The 16480-nt window shown below is 37.0% G+C and overlaps 1 protein-coding gene and 1 pseudogene across 2 annotated transcripts in view; one reads left to right on the top strand and one right to left on the bottom strand.

Annotated features, from left to right (window-relative positions):
• The window catches only part of ROBO2 (roundabout guidance receptor 2), a 1281409-nt gene that overhangs the window by 528438 nt on the left and 736491 nt on the right, over window positions 1-16480 (bottom strand). The gene's annotated exons all lie outside the window — the stretch shown is intronic.
• Window positions 2652-3170, top strand: LOC123326206 (annotated as a pseudogene).

The following is a 16480-nucleotide window of genomic DNA, read 5'->3' as shown; positions in this document are numbered from 1 at the left end:
TTATAATATTATTTCTTCATCCTAAAATTGAGGCGAATGGAAGAGTAAACTGCTATAAATTCATTGTTTCGGGCACCCCACAGCATGATAATGGCTGTCACATCATAATGGATGTAACTAAAAGAGACGACAACAGGTAGCAGGTTTAAATTTACTAGCACAAAGCAAATTTTAAAAGATACATAATATATAGATTAGTGCTCATAATTTTCATAAAAGTATAGACTAGAAAGTTTGCCTTGATAGGTCTGTGTCTACTATCAAAAGAAATGGTTATCAAATGCTTTCTTAGAGAACTCTCCAAAAGTTAACAATGATTTAAAAGATTTTGTTTACGGGGTGCCTGGGTGGCTCAGTCTTTAAGCGTCTGCCTTCGACTCAGGTCATGATCCCAGGGTCCTGGGATTGAGCCCCGCATCAGGCTCCCTGCTTGGTGGGAAGCCTGCTTCTCCCTCTCCCACTCCCCCTGCTTGTGTTCCTGCTCTCGCTGTGTCTCTCTCTGTCAAATAACTAAATAAAATCTTTAAAAATAAATAAGATAAAATAAAAGATTTTGTTTACAAATTAGCTCATGGAACCCTTGGAATTTATTCTTACATTTCTAAGAAATTTATTTACATTGCAAATAAATAAATGGTTCCATAAATCATTTTAACCAAAGACCAACTGATAATACATGGATGTTTACCTTAAAAGTAAATAGTTTATCAGTTATTTAAAATGCAACCTTAGCCAAAGATACTTAACATTACTTTCCTTATTCAGGGTAAGGAGGTTGCTACTTTAGGAAAAAGCAACTAAGGCAGATTTCATAAAACTTTTTCTCTGAATTTCCCAATTGTATTTCAGGCCTTTGTTTAAGTACTCTTAACAGAAATTGCTGAAAATATTAATATTGGAACACATTTTCCCTCTTTTTATCCTCCACCACCTCATGTTATTTAGTGACTTCATTATGTAAGTTTTAATTGCTTTTTATTATACATTTTCTGGCTGCCTACCTCCCATGCACTAGGCTGCTGACCTCGCCTGAGCAGGTGGATCTAGACAATAGAGCCAGCATCCAGAGGAAGGCATGACTGTTTGGGTAAGTTAGAACCAGTAGCTAGCTGAAAGAAATCGAAGCCACAAGTAGACACATGAGGATATATATATAACATTGAAGAGAAATTTTGAAACCACAAATCTGAAAGTTTACTAGCAAATTTTTTTAGGAGTGATTTCCTCTTGAGAAATAACAAATTAATTTCCTACTTTATAAGTTCATTTTCCAACAATTCAGTGAGGAGCCAATGCATTAACCTGGACATTCATCCAACACTATTTCAAATCAATTTGCTACACCTTACCATGGTTGAAGACATTCTTTAAAGAGTGATTTGCCACCAAATGAGAATTTTCATGGGTTATGCAGATTCGCCTTACAATGACAAAAGCAATCTTTAGTCCAGGAAGATATCCTTGAAATTTAGCTTCTTATTGTCATATTGATAACATTTCAATGTGGTTTCAAAATTGCATTTGGCTTTATAAAAGAAAGATGATGCAATGGGACAATCTCCAAACTCATTAAATTGTTTAACGATGTTTAATTTCCTAAAAACCTCAAAGTGTATTTAGTGGAAACTATGAACTAGTTTCCAAAAAAAATGGCATTCTTTTTATGTAAACTCCCAATGGAGTGATAACATTTAAGCTTATACTCCTATTTCCTAAGCAATGTATTTTGAAAATTCCATAGCAATGGCCTTAATCTTTGTAACTATAGAATCCAAAGACCCCAGTGTCAGCTTCACAAAACAGCATTCCTAGCAGCACTGATACTTCACACGTGCACTGAGCTTTGTTAAATATTTAGTCTCTGCTAAATCTGTGTAGAACTCTTGATATATGTTCTTCTAACCTAAATATTTTATTATCAACTTAAATTGAGATTCAATGATCTAGCCAAAATGACCAACAAACTTCCTTTACTATATACTAAGGACTTTTTTAAAAATAGAGTTGAAAATATGAGTACAATTCAGAAAGTTTCTTAAGAGAATAATTGCTAAAACATTACCCAAAAAATGATGACTGTCACGAGCCAAATGTATTAGAGCTGCATTATGTCTAAGTAATGCACACAATGACTGATTTGAGCCTTGTTCACTTCCTATCGACATTCAACAACAGTTGACCCTTGAACAAATCGGGGAGGGGGTTGGAGGCTCCAACACTCAGACTGTTTCAACCCCACAGTCAAAATCTACAAATCCATGTATAACTTTTGACTCCCCAAAGCTTCCTGTTCACCAAAAGCCTTACCAATAAAATAAACAGTCAATGAACACATATTTGTATGTTATATGTATTTTATATTGTATTCTTATAAGAAAGTAAGGTAGAGAAAAGAAAAGATTATTAAGAAAATCTTAAGGAAAATACATTTACAATGAGTCTGTCTCTTGCATCAACAGTGTTGGGACAGAACAGACCCTGAGATGCCCTTTTTCCAGCCTCTGACTACACTTCAACCTCTTTTCCAGCCACAACCTTCAGAACCATCTTCTCAACTATCCTCTGCCTCCAGGACCAGCCAACACTGTTTTGGGGGGTTTTGTTTTTGTTTTGTTTGTTGGTTGAGCTTAGCTCCTTATTGCTGACCAACCATGAGCTCCCATATTCGTCAGAATTATTCCACTGAGATTACGGCCACAGACAACCCCCAGGTCAACAGGTATCCACAGGCCTCCTACACTTACCTCTGTCTGGGTTTCTGTTTTAACCACAAGTGGCTCAGGAGAACAACTGCCATTTTGGGGAGTTGGCCGAGGGAAGCCCAAGGGTGCCAAGTGTCTCTTGAAGATGCAAAACCAGCCCAGCAGCTGTGCTCTCTTCTACAAAGTGCAAAAGCTGTCCCAGTGTGAGGGGGTGAAACCCAGGATGCCATGGGAGCCACAGTGGTCCTAAGAAGAAACTGAACCAAGCCCTTCTGGATCTGCATGCCCTGAGTTCCGCCTTGCAGACCCCCAATCTCTGTAACTTCCCGGAGAGTCACTTCCTGGTTGAGGGAGTAAAACTCATCAGGAAGATGGTGACCACCTGACTAACCTCCATAGGCTGGCTGGCAGGCCCCGACACCGGGCTGGGGGTAGCTCTTCCAAAGACTCATTCTCAAGCATGAATAGGAGCCTCCAGAACCCAAGTGGCTCCTGAGGGGTCCCTCAGACATCCCCTTGGTGTCAGAGCCTCTGCCTGAGCCTCTCCCTGCTGCCACTGGGAAGCTTTTTAACCACCCTGCAGCCTTCGCACAAAATGTGGACCACGTGAAAACGATAAAGCTTTTTACAGCCAGGACAAAAAAAAAAAAAAAAAAACATGTGTAAGTGGACCCATGCAGTTCAAACCCATGTTGTTCAAAGGCCAACTGTAGTTGTACTTAAGAAGTTGGACTAACACATGAATCTCATTGCATTGCTACATCATCATTTTCTGATACAGTTCTGAAGCCACGGATGGGCTTCTGTGGAATGGAAGAGAGGACACCTCAAAAATCGAACGCAAAATTTTGTGAGCATGTGTGCATATGCCTTTTTAAGAAATGATAAGGCACATCTTTGGCAGTTAATAGAGATTCTCTTCAACACGAGGACTCTGACTTGAAATTGCTCTTCTCTAAAAGCTGGATAGGATTGTGAATGCAGGCAAGTTTCTTATCCTCACCACATCTTGTTTTCCTTATCTATAAAATGTAGCAGTGCCAACCTAATAACATGGCTGTGAAGGCTGAAGGAGTTCTTTCTCTGTGCTGAGCACAAAGTAAGTACTCAGTAAATGTTTACTCCATTAATGTTAGTATAAAGTGTAATTACTTTAATAGGATAACCTCTATCACTATACTCAAAGGAATCTGCGGCCCTATAAAAAAAGGACTCCCATCCACAAAATAGTCTTTTTTATGCAAAAGTATGTCATTCAAAATACAGCCTCTATCTCTGTACTGTGATTTTCTACGACTGCTTGTTCCTCCCTACCAATTAAATGTCATTCTGAATGATATACCCTACCTACGTTTCCCTGAAGGATCCATGTTTTCAATGATTTGGCACTCAGATTTGCCCCATACTGCATTATGTTCTAAAGATGAAAATATGAGGTGCTCAATCAATATCTGATATAAATGCATGAATAACTATATTCCTTTTTTTTTTTACTCTGTTAATGGAGCTATAAGTAGCTAGATTTTGATCAAAAAACTCTGTAACAGCTTAAGAATGCTTCCACTGCAGTTCATGACAAATTGGATATGTGGAATTCTAGTACCAGACATTACTGTCTAGGCATGCTAAAGAAATTATTTGTAGATTCTAGTCCTTGAAATTTAATCAAATATTGGTGCTTAATAATTCTCTGTGTCCCTCTTAAATATTTTCTTGAAATAGATTATATCAATATCGATTACTTTTCTTAATAAAAATCTTAAAACCATTGTGTGATGAATACATGGGAAGTTTCTACTTTGGGGTTGTTTTCCATCATAAGTTTAAAGAGAATAAGAGAATATCAAAACAAATTTTGTGAGGGCACAATAATGTGACTTAACTTAAATGACAAGACAGTAACAGGAATATTATCAGAATATTGTTTGAAATTAACTTACCAGTCCTTTAAAGGGGTGGTTAAAACCAAATCATTTTCTTCCTTTTAAAGCAAAATATTTCTTCCTTGAAATCTCTAAATTACAATTTTATGAAATTGTGTATCTTTAAAATAAGGCCAAACCTCTTGCAACAAAAGACCCAAGTCAATGATGAGTATGGTGACCCCAAAGATGAAAAGAAAGATTTTTCTCTTGAGTGGTGGAAACAGCCATATTATATTCGGAGTTTTTTGTGTTGTGCAATGGCAGGCTGGAATTCTTTTTCTGAAGCCTATACCTTGGGGAGTAAAGGCAGTTTATAAAGGTAGCTGAATACAACTTGTACTTATCACTTTGTCTTTCACTGTCACACTCAGGGTGAATGGGTTTTCACAGGTGACCAAACTGAATGGAAGCGACAGCATCATATTTCTGCACAGTTATTTGCAGGAGACACACTGAAATTCACTTTTAAAGTGTTTATTCCACTAAAAACACCCTGGACAAAATTTTGATCCAGAAGAGGCTGAAAAAGAGGCCATGTTTAATTTGCTGCGAATAGCTCTTAAGCTTGGAATGAAATATGTTTCTAAATCGTTAGGATATTGTAGAAAAATTTCAGGTCAGCATTTTGTGCCTCACTGTATGTACTGCACTGAATTAAAGAAATCAATATAAACTTAAGGTAATCTCTTTAAAAAAAAATTCCAGTTTTATTTAGTAAACCATAATGAATTTGATATGACATCTGTTGTAAGGCTCTACAAATGGTTGGTTAAATTTAGACTGAAAATCAGAGTTGCTTTAGTCTCGTAGATAAAGAATATGAGTTACCTTAATTATCAGGATACTTTTCATTTGGGGACCTACTTTGTCTTCATTTTTCTTTATTTGCCATATCTGTTGATGCCTTTAAAAAGTGAGTAATTTAATAAAACTTTAAATTTCCTTTCAAGGGATGTCTTGTTTCAGAGCAAAATGACCACCAGATAACATCATTGCTGCAACAGAAATACTGAGTATAGTTTTCAGTTAAAAGATTTGGTGTGCAGAGAAAAAAGAGCTTGTTTTTCTACTTAATGGAGAAAAGCAGCAAATGGGAGTGCTATATATGTTTTAAAATGATCATTTTCTGCTTGAATTATGTCTCACTAAAGTAAATCAGAGACTCAATTCCTTTGGTCTCTCAGAAAACATTCGCAGTTTCTAGAAAACTCACGAAAAATGTTATTTCCCACTCAGTTCATTTACTTTTGAAGCCTTATCAGATGAGGGATCAAATGAAACCAATCATCCCCTGGTTTTGCCAGGTTATTACCATGTGGATATGGAATTATCCTCCATCTAGCCACTCTCAAAATGCAATGCTTTCTTTTCATAAAGCAAAAGGAGTGAAACACACAGAATTATTCTGGATTATGCTAACAGAAAAGAAAACACAGACAGGCAGGGGAATAAGAATGTATAGAGTTATAGCAATTATGAAAGACAAGAATAACAATAGCTTAGAAGTGGGTGCTATTTTTTAAATGTAGGAAGTTGCTTTTACCGTCAAGCACTCAATATATCAGACTCTGACAAGTTGGATTTTATAAACAAGCAGAAACTGAAAATCTGAAAGAAAATGAAAAGTATGTTAATTGTAAAAGAGTATAATGATGTTTGCTTAATCCTCCATGTAGGGATGGTACTTTCAAAAGAGCCAATAATAACAGTGCTTTTTTTTTTTTTAAGGGATACAAAAACGACTTATTGATGTTTAACAAAATTACACAACATTGTTATTAGTTAGTTTTATTACAAACCTCCATCACAAATGGGAGAAAAAATCTTTGAGTTATATGTAAACTACTGAATTAGAAGCCTGAATTGAGCTTAATAATTTCTGACTCCATTAATGTCTCCTATGGTGTGTCACGTAGACATCTCCTCTTCTCTTCGATGTTCACCACAGGGACCCCATTTCCACTCACTGTGACAGGTATCATTTCTATGACCACAAGAGTCAAATCTCCAGGTAAGGAAAGCTCTCAACTTGGTTCAGTTGCCCCCATGAATGTTCAATTATAATCTCAAATTCTATAAATCTCAAAAGAAATCCCTCACTTCTCTCCTTGTTCTATACCTCAACCCTCTCGTCTTCCTGACATAAGTCCACTTACTTCAGGTCCCTAATGATAGAAATTCCACTTGTAAGGATTAACTCTCTAATTTCTTTCACAGTCATTTGGCAAAGATTCCTGTGGATTCTTCCTTCTTTCTCTCACTTTATATCCGCCTCTCTCAGTTCCATCATTGTCTAGACTAGATTTCATACTATCATTATTCCAAAAGCTTCATAGTTTAATCTGTTCTAAGTATATGCTATTCCTCTTCCTTGTCACTCTGTAGCCAGAAAAAATATATAAGGATTTTAGAGAGCTAGGTGTAACTTTTTTAAACAAACAAAGAAGGAGGATAGCCAAGTAAATCTCAAACTTCCATGTGTGTTCTAAATTCTTCTCATTCCCTTGGCCAGTAGAAATCCATTTATTCAGCCAGCTGAATTACAAATTGCACTTCTTTAACTCCAGCTTTTGCAGCCAGGATTAAGCAAACTGTCCCATGAGTCTTATGATGAAGCATAAAACTCTGAGCCAGTGTGCCAAGGCTCAGCATTTATTTGGACAGTATTTCCTCATGCTGCCATAATGTCTTTGCAACACTGATTTATAGTCAAAGGTGCCAGAATATCACTTACTATATTAAAAGTTGGCCATGTTTCTCCATTTTCTGAATTCACTGCAAATTTGAAAAAAATACATCAACTACAGGGGAAAGAGGATTCTACAGGATGCAGAACCCCCCATCTCACTGAGGTAGCTTATACCTGATATAGCTATCTAAACTAGCCCATACTGAAATCAAGCCAGAGGGACAGCTGCTTTATATGAATCCAAAAATGATGATGCAGGTATTGATAAAATCTGGCTGATTTTTTTCTATTTGGCTCTTGAGTGCCTTTATTTTTTTAAATTTTTTAAAAATTTTCTTTTATTTAAATTCAATTAATTAACATACAGGCTATTATTAGTTTCAGAGGTAGAATTCAGTGATTTGTCAGTTGCATATAACACCCAGTGCTCATTACATCATGTGTCCTCCTTAATGCCCATCACATTTATTTATGTATGTATTTATTTATTTATCAATCAGAGAGAGGGAGAGAACTCGAGACAGCGCAAGCACAAGCAGGGGGAGCAGAAGGCAGAGGGAGAAGCAGGCCCCCCCGGAGCAGGGAGCCTGATGCGGGACTTGATCCCAGGACCCTCGGATCATGACCTGAGCTGAAGGCAGACGCTTAACCGATGAGCCACCCAGGTGTCCCTACCCATCACCTTTAAATGTAAAACACAGAAATATTACCTAGTAAATAGGGGTCTCAGATGGGGCACCTGGGTGGCTCAGTCATTAAGCGTCTGCCTTTGGCTCAGGTCATGATCCCAAGGTCCTGGGATTGAGCCCTGCATCGGGCTCCCTGCTCGGCGGAAGCCTGCTTCTCCCTCTCCCACTTCCCCTGCTTGTGTTCCTGCTCTCGCTGTATCTCTCTCTGTCAAATAAATAAAATCTTTAAAAAAAAAATAGGGGTCTCAGATTAATTTCTGAACATTTTTGGTGAGATGATTAGCAAAAACAAATAATAAAGAACATGAAACCATGTAGTAGCATTGATGTACTTGACACACATTCACTAGACTCAGTATCTACATGTCTGGTTTATGGAATTTGAACTCAAGTATGCACAAACACTGAAACACAATTCATAGCAAAAATATACCCACTGTCTAAAGTCTTTCGACAATCAAAAACTGAGGAGACTGTATATCTGGTCATTAGTTGACAAGTAAGTAATTCCTTTAATTATCCTCGTTGGGGCTCAACAAGGTATTAAACACCCAATGATCATCACAGAAACAAAGGTATGAATAAGAGCACAATGTCTGCCTCTGCCAGGCTCAGTGAGCACCACCTTGATATACTGATGGTTCTTAATGAAGACAAGGCCCCCAATTAGATGACTGACAATTAGGCTGAAAACTGAAGTGTCAAAACAGGAACAAGGGACTGACCCCTGAATACTAAATTGTTTTTAGGTGGCGTTTAATCACTCTCACAGTAACAAAAGACAAATTTTAGGGATCCCTTTTTACTACAACAAGGAATTCTGCTTTACACTTTACATTTTGCAGGCTTATGTCTTAGCTTGATTATCTACTAGCTTCTAAGTTTTGCTGGAATCTAGCTTGATACACTCTTCCGTTACGATCAGCTTGTATCAATGAGTACACAGAAATATAGGCCATATGCAGTGTTTAAACATAAGACCCTAAGCAGATAGTGCATAGATTTTGGATTCAGACAGACCTCAGGCCCAACCCTGGCTTCTAGAGGGCAGGTTGTTTTTGAAGTAGAAGATACGAGCATCAGATTCTTTAGCCAAAATTAAGAGTGTCTTCAAAAGCTATCCTAGTATGGGAGTCTGGGAAGGATGTAGGAGAAGCCCCAGGTCCGCATGGGGGAGGAGGAGGAGCGGCAATTTACAGATGATATAAATATATCATATAAGATATATATATATATATAAATATGTGATACATATATAAGTACATGATATATATAAATATATATCATATATCTTATTCCTACATTAAGAACATTGCCTGAAGAACTCATTGCCTATAGAATTCTCTCTGCTAAACCAAAAATTTTAAAACACTTAATACACTTTTGCACAAGTCACTGCCTTCCTCCACATAACAAAAATAGAAATTCTTCTTGCTTGCACACTGGCAGACAGCCCACGTTTGCCCGTACTATGATTATTTCTGAATGACTTGGCACAACCTTTAATGGTATGCTTCTTGCATCATAGGATTCGATGTTCCATTTTTGCCCATCTCATTACTTTAGCCTCCAGAAGCTGTATTTGCCTGATCTTTATTAATACACAGGGCCACTTCTGCATGGCTGTCCTTAGATTCCATACTCTTGGGCTGCCTTACAGGAGAGATCACCTTTGGATCTCCACTGGCTCAGTTCCTTCGGCTGAGATCCAAGACAGAACTGCCTTATGCTGAATTTCACTGCTGTGGCCAATGGTGTAATAATGAGGCTCCTGTATCAATACCTTTGGATTTTACAGGGTCATGTTCCCAATATAAGCATAGGCACCTTGAATGTTGTGTTTCTTTTAATTTTGTTTCATTCAACTTTTTTCTCTAATGATCAGGTCCCAATACTGTATACTAAAATTGATGACAGTATCAGCAACCTGCCATTTTCCATCAACTAGCATATAAACAGCACTCTCTCTCTCTCTCTCTCTCACACACACACACACACACACGGTATAAACACAGTCACAGAATTATGGGAACATAATTTTTCTCATTTTTCTCTTCAAGTAGGAAACTGACATTCAACATTAATGTTAAATACTTGAGTCATTAAACAAAACACACAACTCCAGTATCTTAAAAAAACAAAACATAGAATGGATATAATTATATTAATATAGCCACTCTTTTTAAGTGGAATTGTGCCTAGTTATTAATGCAAGACTTCAAATAAATATATATTTATGAAGAGAAATATATGAGCAAAGCTTTTCCAGCTCACCGCACGCTTGCCTTGTATGCATGAGGAAAAGGACACGGGTCTCCCCTTATAGTCAACTGTAGCTCACTCAGCTGAAGAGAGCTTTCCAGTTCTTGGCAGAATAACAAATTCTCAAGCAGAGAGGGGATAGGGGTGAGATTTTTTCTTCTGTAAGTAACTTAATGAATGAAGTACTAATTAACATTATGGCATTGATAAATGGAGAGAGAGATTAGGGATGTACTCGATATTCAGACCTTCGCAGATGGACTGTCAAAGCCACATTAATTCCTATCTCATTGGAGCATCTGCTTCTCCCATAATCCACTGCCCCTTGGTACAAACAACACAAACTGTTGTGACTCAATTCGATTTATATCAATCTAATTTCTCTTAATCCAATTTGTATTCCAATCTACTACCTTCTAATCACTTAAATCTTCAGTCTCCATCTGGTAAATTTTCTCTCAAAATTAACCGAGCAGATGCCTCTGCGATTGTATTCCACAGTCAAGCTAATCAGACCCTCACAGTGGCCTATAGAATCCCCTGAATAGGTACGTGACTTACGGTGTTGCCCTTCCAGTTACAAACTCTGCGAGGTAGGAAGACCATTTTATCTATCATTAATTGGTTCATTTGCATAACACTGCTTGGGAAGAAACACTGGACACAAAAGCGAAGAGAAGAAAACTACAGGAAGAGAGCAAAATGTGCTCATTTGTCAAATGAGCTTTACAATTCAATCTGTCTTCTGTTTAGGTTAACAAAGGTGGGGTGGAAATATTATTTCATAGTGCACGGTCTCAAAAGCTATGGGATCAGATCTCATCATCGCAAAGTCATACTGAGACCCAATTTTGGTTAGCAAACATATTCTTAAACTAAGCTTCTGAATTTCAGAACTGTGCACTAATTTATTCACCAGAACATACGTGATATAAACAATACAGCCCCTGGCTAGCATTGACTTTCACTCCCATGGACGTTCCACGGTAATTCATAATTAATGTCACAATTTAAATGTTCCCCTGTGAGCAGAGTGGACAGCACTACCTGTGGAATAAACATCATTCTGAAAACACAGTAATTAAGAAACAATGTAAATAAATAAAGGATGAAGACATATAAAGACAAACATACTGAACTACTTTGGGGTAGAATTGATTTTCATGTGAAGACTTATGAAAATTGGTTTCATTAATTTATAGCCATTCTTCTTACACAATGTGTCTTGATAATTTAAGGGTTTTTTTTCAAATTTCAAAGCATCGTAAAGAGAACTATTACAATATTCAATTTGGCCACATAAGGAAATGGCCTTAAAAAACCTTTTGCTGTTAGAAAAACCTGAAAGATTAGCCAAGAAATCCATTAACTCTACAACATAGTCTATTTTGGAGTGAAGAATGTCTAAAAAATCGGTCTCACATTATGAAACAGAAAAGTGTCAAAATGCCTTCATAAAGCATAACAAAGTATAAACAAATGGATTAAATAAGAGAAAGTGAATTTATTTCTTCAGTTCTGACTAGAATAAGATAAAGAAGACGAGGCTTTGAGGTGGCTGAGTGGCATCCAAAATAACTAGAGAAACCCAGTTTGAGAAGTCAGAGGGCAACATCATTGGACCTTCTGAGAAACTGATAAGAACGAGTAAACTGGGGGAGTTGGGGGGCAATGAGAGTTGGTGATCCATGTCTCTGTCTTCGCACTAAGATAGTGAGTGACACAACCAGTCAGCGAATCAAACCAACCACTTCTGGACCCAGCTGAGTCTCACACTTGCTGTTCTTAGCCTGAATTGTGGATTGAAAATTGTTTCTGCTTCTATATACCGTGTTAAAGATAAAAGGAGATCATACATGCAAACCGCACTTTTTGAATTATAAGTCACCATATAAATAAATATAAGACAGCAGGGCTGTTGAAGAACATGGAGTCTGGACTCATATTCGAGATCCAGACTTAGGAGTTGGGGAAGTGCAGGCAACTTATTAACCTTCTTAGTAACTTGGGGTTAAATCATGATGATAATATGTCCTCCCCCATATTAGGGGAAGAAAATGGATTGATACATGTCATATACCTAGAGGAGTGCCTGAGACAGAGTGTCCCATGAAAACATAAGTATCAGGTGTAGGATAAAAACTAAGGAAGTTGTCTTTGTATTGTCAATTCTCACATAAGTTTGGAGGTGCATTAACTGTTCGGTGGCAAAAGAGCAGTGTCTACTTTCTCAAAGGCATTGTTCTTTTCAATATTAAAAGCAAACTGAGTTGTAAGAATAGATTTCAGAGGCTACACTACAGTCTTATCTATAGAAAATACAGTTTATAAAGTACTTTTAGTTGGCTCTCCTATGAAATTAGTGACCTTGATGAGATCAGTAATTTTACTAATGACTGACATACTTCCTGTATCCTATGTGTCAGGCACTGTGCTTGAGGGAGGGAGCCCCAACGTCAAGGAGTTCAGAGTCTTGTGACCCGACACACTGATTAAACCTTTTTTCTCTTCTGGGCAGTAAAATATCTAAAGCAGACATGTCATGGGTTTCCTTGAATGCCGAGGAAGCTCATATAACTGACTCAGAATTGTAAATGTATAAAGCAAAAACTCAACTTTCATGATCCTGGCCCCAAGGAGAATGTAGAGGTAGAAATGAGCAGAGATTCTAGAACATGCAGGAATGATTCTGTACTCTGCTGAGCCACCTATAAACTCAAAGGCTACCCTGTTCATGCAACAGGGTATAAGAATAACCCTGGATGCATAAGAATACATGTATATGGATTTATGAAAGAATATATTCACATTCATAGATACTATAAAAAGAACCAAGAGGAACAGATGCTACTCTGAAGAAAAAACAAAAAACAAAACCTGGAAAATCTAGATAAGACTGGAAGATTCAGTTGGTGAAGGGTCATCGTCCCACCTGATACCAATCATTTCCTATCTAACCTTTTACCGATGACCTCTCAGGGCCAAGCCCTACCCCAGCAATCACCCAGTTGAACTAAATCCAGAATTGGCCAGCCTTGCTGGTAAATTGTATACAAGAGTACAGGAATTATTTTTATTAATTGTGGTCCTAGAATTTTAGTTATTTATTTAGATCTTGTTTCTTCTACAAGATTTAACTTAGTATTTTTGGTGCCTAGCACAGTATCCTGGCATACGCATATGTTTAACAAATATTAACTCATTTTCAATAATACTAATATTCAATAATCACAACAATGATCAATATAGTTATATTTTGTTGGGTAGGTACCAGGTGCTTTACAAAGATTATTTTATTTCATTCTCAGTACAACCTTTGTATTATTATCCCTGTTTTACAGATGAGAAATCCAAGAATTTAAATAGCTTATACAGATTCATATCCATAGTACTCAAGATTAGCAAAACATAATAGAAAATTCTGTGCTCTATTTTTCAAAAGGCAAGAAGAATATACACTTCAAATGTGCTGTGTTATTGTGCTTTTTTCCCCCAAGATTTTAGGAGGCAGTACATTTATCAGGACAGAGTACTGGTTTGTTTAAATGAGCTATTCCAGTAGCATCCTGAAGCTCCCCATTTCAACTCCCTTACTTAAAAATTTCAGCATCATCAGTTTTAAATTGTTGATAGGGTTAAGGACATGCTACTCCAATATAGGGTACTTTGACACATTGAATATTTTGTGCTGAAGGAATTTGAGAAGTGGCAGGTGCACCAACGACTTGCTGACCTTCCCCTGAAGGAGGTCTTCCGACCACCAGAGGGAAAGTTACCTTCCTTATGCCTGAAGGAAAGGTGCATCTCTATCTCTGAAGATTAAGGGACACCAAGAGGAATCTCAAGGAAAACGCCTTGCTAAGTTTCCCTCAATTCACTACACTTACCTCATACTCTGTCCTATCACCCTTTCCCAGGACTTTCTACTCTTCATCAAACCTACCATAAAGACCCTTAGATTTAACTGCTTCTTGGGGTCTTCATTTCCTTATGAAGTCTCCATGTCACGTAAAACATGCATTAAATAAATGTATATGCTTTTCTTTTGTTAATCTGTTTTGTTACAGGAGCCTCAGCCAAGAACTTAGAAGGGTAGAAGGAAAATATATTTTATTCCCCTACACAGTCCTTTACAAAATTTGCACTGGTCAATATCACTCTGTTGAACTCTTTAAGGCAAAACTGAAAGCTCATAACCTGGGGCTCTTTTATTAGAGAAGAAGGCTCAAAATTCTCTATAAATGCCAAACCTATAGTTTTAATTAAGGCAAATGAGTAACGTTTCATATAGATGTATCTGTAAGTGATAGTAAGTTATATGTGATGCGAAGTGCCACATTATTTAAAATTAGAATTTATAATTGGTGGTTGGTGAGATACAGCTTGATAAGAGAAGACAATTTGTCTTCCCTCCATTTTTACTTGTTTCCTTTCCCTTTTAAAATCTCTATCACTTAGAAAAGCAAGCTTTAAGGAACAACAACAAAAACCCAAAACACAAATTGTTGTGGGATGTTTTTCTGCCATATTTGCTAAAACATCTCCCTTCCCCTGGACACGTTTAGACATTTAAATTAGGTGCTATGTATATGAACCAGTCTAATTTAATCCCAAAGAAGTTAAAGACTGTTCATAAGACAAAGCAGGAGACACAAAAAAGTACAATGACTTGGGTACAAGAACCACAGTGTAGGGGAAAAGAATACAGAATTTCTATGGTACATCTTATGATATGGTCAAAAAAGAAAATTATAAAAATAATGAACCCTTTTAAATAAAATGTCAAAATAACAAAATGTACTTGAGCTTTTCAAACTGTTTTCCAGCTATTATCATTTTTTTCCTGATCTCAGGAAAAAAACAGTAATTTTAAGTCCCATTAGTGTGCCAGAAAGAAATCATAGTACATAATTAAAGTGTCCCTCTAACAGTAAATATGTCGACCATATTTTGGTGTATATATTACTATAAAATGAGGAAAACACAAAAGGGTACTTTCTCGGAGGTCGTTGATTAGAGGAAACAGAGTAAGGCCCAACCCTGATACAGTGACTGTCTTAGAGCTCTCCTCCCCCTTCACCTCCAAGTTCTTAATAAACACATGCACAGGAATCCCAAATCATCTCAATGCACTGCCCAGCCTTGGTAAGAGGGGAGGAAACATTACTCTGAACTCTAAAATCTTACTGATGCTCCCAATTTCTTTTATTACTCAAATTCCTCAGTGTGTTTATCTGAGGTATTCCTATTTCTACACAGCATTCCACATACTGTACCTTCAGAGCAGTGATGACCAAAAACATATTCTCAAGTGAAATTAGGAAAGAAAGATATGACTGATAATAAACCTAGTTCGTCAGGCTATCATGCTGATACAGAATGCGAACAGATACATTACAATGCGAACATGGAAAGAGTTGCATTTTATGTATATGTGTACGTATTTATTGCTGACCACAAGCAAAGTGACTTCTCCCCTTCTACTTACGGCCCATTTTTCATAAGCTAGGTTTTGCTGTATTCAAAATTTTCAGTTATGAAAATTTAAGTGATACGACAGAAAAATAAGAACTGAAACTATTTCATTGAAAGCAATGAGCGTACAGTTTGACATTTTTAAGTCTTTCTTCTCAAGACTGGAAAAAGAAAAACGTAACACTTTAAATACGAAAGAATACTTCCTTTGGAGGAAAAGGTTGCTACACTATGATCTCACTCTGCCTTTAGGGACATTGATGTTGAAATCACATTATTTCTTCAAAGGACTGCATGCATTCATTCAGTCATCATTTATTTATTTATAGGTAACATGCCAGTGACTAATATACATCCCAGAAGGAACAAAAAACAATAAAGGTGATGTTTTCTCTAGGAAGGGTTACTCTAAAAGTTAGACAGAATTACAAAGCTACGAACTCACCCAGGGCACGATTTTTTTAAATTGAACTGGCTGTATTAGTTCTTCTGCCATCCTAAAGGAAACATCTGTCGGCAAACCAGCTGAACTAATAAACACTCTAATGTGTTAGGGAAGAGTATGGCTTGATCCGTTCAAAATATAATAGATAAATACAAAGGCCCTCTCCAGAATGTGACTAATTGTGTGAGTAGACATTTTTGCAAGGAAACGAGACACATAAAAAGTTGTCTGTTCCTAACTGCTTCTTTCATGTCCTAGAGTTATTGTACAGGTGGAAGGGGACAGATTTTAAA

This window comes from Neomonachus schauinslandi, chromosome 1, assembly GCF_002201575.2.
Source record: "Neomonachus schauinslandi chromosome 1, ASM220157v2, whole genome shotgun sequence".
Classification (NCBI taxonomy): Eukaryota; Metazoa; Chordata; class Mammalia; order Carnivora; family Phocidae; genus Neomonachus; species Neomonachus schauinslandi.
The sequence above is the reverse complement of the archived record's forward strand: the minus strand, read 5'-3'. Positions and strand labels throughout refer to the sequence as shown.